The 7,500-nt window shown below is 27.4% G+C and overlaps 2 non-coding genes and 1 pseudogene across 2 annotated transcripts; all 3 read left to right on the forward strand.

Moving 5' to 3' along the window:
* Positions 1-3,450: 3,450 nt before the first annotated feature.
* Positions 3,451-5,606, forward strand: LOC123304895. Its single transcript, XR_006536819.1, has one exon. It is a non-coding gene; the product is annotated as a small subunit ribosomal RNA (ribosomal RNA).
* Positions 5,607-6,559: 953 nt separating this feature from the next.
* Positions 6,560-6,714, forward strand: LOC123304892. Its single transcript, XR_006536817.1, has one exon. It is a non-coding gene; the product is annotated as a 5.8S ribosomal RNA (ribosomal RNA).
* A 635-nt stretch (positions 6,715-7,349) lies between these two features.
* LOC123304891 overlaps positions 7,350-7,500 on the forward strand; it is a pseudogene marked incomplete at its 3' end in the record, with an annotated part of 3,333 nt that continues 3,182 nt past the window's right edge.

Genomic DNA, 7,500 nt, shown 5'->3' on the forward strand with positions numbered 1-7,500 from the left:
TGTGTATTGAAATTTTTTTTTAACCAATTAACTATTAATGTGAATTTGTACAATAAAAATTTTGTATTAATTCTGTAAATTATTATATATATTTGCATTATACAGTATTTAGAAGCATTTAAATGGATAAAAATTTTTTAGAAAATCTACATATGTATCACATGTATTATACCGGTACCCTGTCGCAATATAACATGTACGATTTGTATATAAAATAAAATGAAATTTTTTCCCTAAAATTTTTTAATGAATCCCGAAAAATTCTATATATTTTACCTTTATATAGTATTTAGGACTATTTAAAAGGATAAAAATTTTTTCGAAAATCTACATATGTATCACATGTATTATACCGGTACCCTGTCGCAATATAACATGTACGATTTGTATATAAAATAAAATGAAATTTTTTCCCTAAAATTTTTTAATGAATCCCGAAAAATTCTATATATTTTACCTTTATATAGTATTTAGGACTATTTAAAAGGATAAAATTTTTTTCGAAAATCTACATATGTATCACATGTATTATACCGGTACCCTGTCGCAATATAACATGTACGATTTGTATATAAAATAAAATGAAATTTTTTCCCTAAAATTTTTTAATGAATCCCGAAAAATTCTATATATTTCACCTTTATATAGTATTTAGGACTATTTAAAAGGATAAAATTTTTTCGAAAATCTACATATGTATCACATGTATTATACCGGTACCCTGTCGCAATATAACATGTACGATTTGTATATAAAATAAAATGAAATTTTTTCCCTAAAATTTTTTAATGAATCCCGAAAAATTCTATATATTTTACCTTTATATAGTATTTAGGACCATTTAAAAGGATAAAAATTTTTTCGAAAATCTACATATGTATCACATGTATTATACCGGTACCCTGTCGCAATATAACATGTACGATTTGTATATAAAAAAAAAATATACATTTTTTTCTAAAAATTTGCATTAATTCCAAAAATTTTTTAATAATTTATTATAATTATTAATGTTTATTGAATAATTTATTATAATGCATAAATTTCATTTAATAAAATATGATAAAAGCAAAAAAAAATTTTTTTGGTCCCAAAATAAAAATTTTTAGCTGAAAAAAATTTTTTTTTTAAAATTTTTTTCTTTAAATTTTGATTATTCTGTAAAGTTTATGATGTTTAAAGCCATTTTAAACATTATCATATTTTGAGTTTGAAGCACCGGGTGTAATGTCTTTAATATATATGATGGATAGTGCGTGTAAGTTAATGAGATGAATGTATATCTATGTATAACAGTGTATTAGTGGTATTACGTTCAGCAGTCTCACACATATGATATAGTATGGTATAGTATAAGTTGTTTATTTTTCATACTGTCCGTGTATCATTCAACAAAGGTGGTGTAGAGTTGTATATGGCTTGGTATGACGTTGTTGCAATTCTATGGACACTATGATATTACGGATGCACAGATAGAGGAATAACACTTATCGTATATGTATCATTTATGTATGTTGACTGTGTAATGAATACTAAATATAATAAAATAATACACTTTTTAATAGAATAACATTTGTTTCATGTTTTAGTATGATATTAAATGGTATAGAATAGGTTGTTTATTTTTCATACTGTCCGTGTATCATTCAACAAAGGTGGTGTAGAGTTGTATATGGCTTGGTATGACGTCGTTGCAATTCTATGGACACTATGATATTACGGAATAACAGAAAGAGGAATAAAACTTATTGTATATGTATCATTTATAACGTACTTTTATGTTGACAAGAATGAATGTATATCTATATGAAATAGTGTATTTTGTGGTATTATGTTCAACAGTCTTACATATATGATATAGTATGATATAGTATAATTTGTTTATTTTTCATACTCTAAGTGTATCATTCAACAAAGGTGGTGTAGAGTTGTATATGGCTTGGTATGACGTCGTTGCAATTCTATGGACACCATGATATCACGAAAAAACAGAAAGAAAAATAACAATTATCGTATATGTATCATCTATATTATTATTGTATTTTGACTATGTAATGAATGCCAAATTTAAAAATATACACTTTCTTAATAGAATAACATTTATTTTAGTATAATATAAAATGATATTGAATATGTTGTTTAATTTTCATACTGTTCGTGTATCATTCAACAAAGGTGGTGTAGGTATGTATATGGCTTGGTATGACGCTTTTGCATGTCTATGGACACCATGATATTACGAAAAAACAGAAAGAAGAATAACACTTTTCAAATATGTATCATTTATATATTTTATTAACATGAACGCAAAATATACAAAATTATATATATATATACTCAAAATATTCTGGATGGTAATCAGTTTGGTTTATTTTGATATTTAATATTGTATTTTGGTTTTTTTGCTAGTAATGTTTCGAATATGTATATGCTGTTATTATTTTTTAGGTGTACATTGTATTAAATTGTTATCAATTATTTAATGTATGTATACAAAATAATAGCAAAAACATTTTCAATTATTATATAAAAATTTTTTTTTTTACACATGCATATTTATTAATATATGAAATTTTATCTCAGTTTTAATAAATATGTATTGAAATGAATAATAATACAATCTTATATATATTGATAATAGTCTGGATGGTAATCAGTTTGGATTATTTTGATATTAAATATTGTATTATTATTTTTGTAAAAAAATTAATGAGAATTTTGTAAAAAAACCTCTATATGTATATCTTTTTATATCAATATTTAAAAAAAAATTTTTTTTTATTAAATTATTGATTATAAATAGAATAACATATAAATTTTTTTGTCAAAGCAAGTTCATGGGTTATAAGTTTTAAACTTTACACTCCCATATGAGCACACAATATTTATATAAAAATTATTTTTATAAATAATATTACATTGACTCACCTCATACCAAGCGAGAATATTAAGTGTTATTATAACGTTTTTTATTTAAAATTAACTTTTTAAATAAAATTAAAAAATAAATGACGCTTTCAATCTAGCGACGAGTATGAGAAAATGTTTGAAATATTTTAAGACCCATTTGGTGATGGTCTGACAAAAATCATAATTATTTTTTTTTTTTTTTATTCAATAATATTTATTATGAATAACATGTTATATATTTCTTTTTGTAAAAGCAAAAAAATTATATAAATGACATAATAAAATATATATTTGAAAAAAAAAAAAATTAATAATAATATATATATCTCATATGTTTTTTCTATTAATTTTAAAACAATAGAGATATAAAAAAAAAAAAATTTATATCAGTAATGGGTGAGACCATCTGATATTTAAAATGAAATTGTAATAATATTATTATATATTAATAATTATTGTATGAAAATTTTTTTTCTTATAATAAGAAAACAAAAATATCATGTATATTATTATATATTTAATATTATAAATACAAATAGTTCCCTGGTTGATCCTGCCAGTAGTCATATGCTTGTCTCAAAGATTAAGCCATGCATGTCTCAGTACAAGCCAAATTAAGGTGAAACCGCGAAAGGCTCATTATATCAGTTATGGTTCCTTAGATCGTACCCACATTTACTTGGATAACTGTGGTAATTCTAGAGCTAATACATGCAAACAGAGTTCCGACCAGAGATGGAAGGAATGCTTTTATTAGATCAAAACCAATCGGTGTAAATTTTAATTTGCATCGTTTAATTTGGTGACTCTGAATAACTTTAAGCTGATCGCACGGTCTCGTACCGGCGACGCATCTTTCAAATGTCTGCCTTATCAACTGTCGATGGTAGGTTCTGCGCCTACCATGGTTGTAACGGGTAACGGGGAATCAGGGTTCGATTCCGGAGAGGGAGCCTGAGAAACGGCTACCACATCCAAGGAAGGCAGCAGGCGCGCAAATTACCCACTCCCGGCACGGGGAGGTAGTGACGAAAAATAACGATACGGGACTCATCCGAGGCCCCGTAATCGGAATGAGTACACTTTAAATCCTTTAACGAGGATCCATTGGAGGGCAAGTCTGGTGCCAGCAGCCGCGGTAATTCCAGCTCCAATAGCGTATATTAAAGTTGTTGCGGTTAAAAAGCTCGTAGTCGAATCTGTGTCCTACACTGTTGGTTCAATGCTCGCATTGTTTAACTAGCATGTTATGTGGGACGTCCTACCGGTGGGTGGTACAGATTATGTATAAAGTATATTTTAGTGTTATTATTTATTTAATGCATTATATATATTTTTATTATGTAATTTGTCGTAAGTGTTTAACCGTTAAGAGCGGTGGCAGCCCCCAATTGCAATCCCGTCGCGGTGCTCTTAATTGAGTGTCGAGGTGGGCCGGTACGTTTACTTTGAACAAATTAGAGTGCTTAAGGCAGGCTCAAATTTTGCCTGAATATTGTGTGCATGGAATAATGGAATAGGACCTCGGTTCTATTTTGTTGGTTTTCGGAACTCCGAGGTAATGATTAATACGGACAGATGGGGGCATTCGTATTGCGACGTTAGAGGTGAAATTCTTGGATCGTCGCAAGACGGACAGAAGCGAAAGCATTTGCCAAAAATGTTTTGATTGATCAAGAACGAAAGTTAGAGGTTCGAAGGCGATCAGATACCGCCCTAGTTCTAACCATAAACGATGCCAGCTAGCGATCCGCCGAAGTTCCTCCGATGACTCGGCGGGCAGCTTCCGGGAAACCAAAGCTTTTGGGTTCCGGGGGAAGTATGGTTGCAAAGCTGAAACTTAAAGGAATTGACGGAAGGGCACCACCAGGAGTGGAGCCTGCGGCTTAATTTGACTCAACACGGGAAACCTCACCAGGCCCGGACACCGGAAGGATTGACAGATTGAGAGCTCTTTCTTGATTCGGTGGGTGGTGGTGCATGGCCGTTCTTAGTTGGTGGAGCGATTTGTCTGGTTAATTCCGATAACGAACGAGACTCTAGCCTGCTAAATAGACGTACTTTACCGGCATCTCAAGGCCCATCGGCTGTTTGTTTCCCATTTCATTCATTTTCATGTGTGTTATGTATTGTATTTATATATGCATGTATTTTTGAGATTTAACGATCAAGATTATATTTTGTATATATTGTGCTTTATGTTGCATATGTTATGGTGTATGGGTACGCAGTTTTTTGATGTGGTTTTTACTGCCGGCGTACAAATAATTCTTCTTAGAGGGACAGGCGGCATTCTAGCCGCACGAGATTGAGCAATAACAGGTCTGTGATGCCCTTAGATGTTCTGGGCCGCACGCGCGCTACACTGAAGGAATCAGCGTGTCCTCCCAGGCCGAAAGGTCCGGGTAACCCGCTGAACCTCCTTCGTGCTAGGGATTGGGGCTTGCAATTGTTCCCCATGAACGAGGAATTCCCAGTAAGCGCGAGTCATAAGCTCGCGTTGATTACGTCCCTGCCCTTTGTACACACCGCCCGTCGCTACTACCGATTGAATGATTTAGTGAGGTCTTCGGACTGGTACGCGGCAATATTTCTGATATTGCCGATGTTGCTGGGAAGATGACCAAACTTGATCATTTAGAGGAAGTAAAAGTCGTAACAAGGTTTCCGTAGGTGAACCTGCGGAAGGATCATTAACGATATATATAAAATATATTTATTTATATTTTTTGTATTGTTTTTAAATATTCCAAAAAATAAAAATATTATTGATAAGAAATATTTTTTTTAACAAAATAACATATTAATATGTAATTTTCTCAAAATATATAATAGTAATTATGTGTTAAAAGAGATTTATTTTGGTTATGATATCATATTAAAGTAATACGCCAAACTTTTTTTATACACATAATATATCTATACATATAATATAGAGAATATTATATAAATATTAATAATATATTTGTTACATATAAAATATTTTTATATTCAATATTATTATTATTATTAAACAATAATTATTAATAAAATCTATAAATAATTTCTCTTATAAAAAAGTGAAATTAAAAATAGAATATATTGAAATTATTTGTTTATATGTATATAATCTCTATTAAGAAAAATAAAATAAGATTATAATTGATATAATCTATATTTTTATTTTTCTATGTTATATAATAAAAATAAAGAAAACACAAGATAAAATTTTTTTAAAGAATAAAATTTATTTCAAATTTAAATTTCTTTATGTTTTGTCTTGATATTTCTTTTTTTTTATTAAAAGTTATTATGTTAAAAAACAAACCCATTTGTTTTGTACCATATTAATATTATATATATTTTTATGTAGAAAATAATTTATAAAAAAAAAATAAATACATTTCTATAAAATATACCAAATATTAATTATTATATCTAGCTAGCACTAACAAAAATATCAAAAATGTTATGTATATATTTATTAATACCATAATATCTTTAATTTATATATATATATATTTAAAATAAAATATATAATTTATATTCTAGAAAAATTTTTTTATTTTAAAAGAATTTATAAAGATATATAAATTAATAATTTTATTTTTTATATTAAAAATAAAGATTATTATTAATAATAATACTTACATTTAAAATTTAAAAAGATTACCCTGGACGGTGGATCACTTGGCTCGTGGGTCGATGAAGAACGCAGCTAATTGCGCGTCAACTTGTGAACTGCAGGACACATGAACATTGACATTTCGAACGCACATTGCGGTCCTTGGATACTGTTCCCGGACCACATCTGGCTGAGGGTCGTATACATTATATTAATATAATAAAAGATTATTTTACATAAAATTTTTTTTATGAAAAAGAAATTTATCAATAATTAAAAAAGAAAATTTATTTTTTCATATTTAATTAAATTGATAAATAAAATTTTTATAAAAGAAATGTAAAATTATTTATATATGAATGTTTTACGCCAAATATAAGAAAAAAATAAATATAAAATGTTTTTAATAGCATTTAAAATTTATATATTTTTTATTATTTGTCGACATTTTTAAATTAATATATCAATATTATTTTTTATCATTTATATATAATATTATAAAACTTTATGTTAATAATAATATTAATAATAAATGATATTAATAATATATTTTTAAAATATTAAATAAAGAAGAATAAACAAAAATATTATATATTAATATTTTGTTATGGAATATTTTATTTGTAATAAAATTTTCAATATACTCGAAAAAAATTAATATATATAATTATTTATTTTTTATTTTCTTCTCTTTAGATAAATATAAAAATAATATTATATAATAATATTAAAAAAATTTGAGTATGAATAATTAAGAAAATTGTTTACTTATAAAATATAACAAAAACATAATATATAAAAAAAATTTTTGTTTTAATACTTCTAAAAACTTTTACGACCTCAGAGTAGGTGAGATTACCCGCTGAATTTAAGCATATTATTAAGCGGAGGAAAAGAAACTAACTAGGATTCCCTTAGTAGCGGCGAGCGAACAGGGATAAGCCCAGCACTGAACCCCGTGGCTGATAAACAGACACTTGGGGAAT

The sequence above is a fragment of the Chrysoperla carnea genome, unplaced genomic scaffold, assembly GCF_905475395.1.
Source record: "Chrysoperla carnea unplaced genomic scaffold, inChrCarn1.1, whole genome shotgun sequence".
In the NCBI taxonomy this organism is placed as follows: Eukaryota; Metazoa; Arthropoda; class Insecta; order Neuroptera; family Chrysopidae; genus Chrysoperla; species Chrysoperla carnea.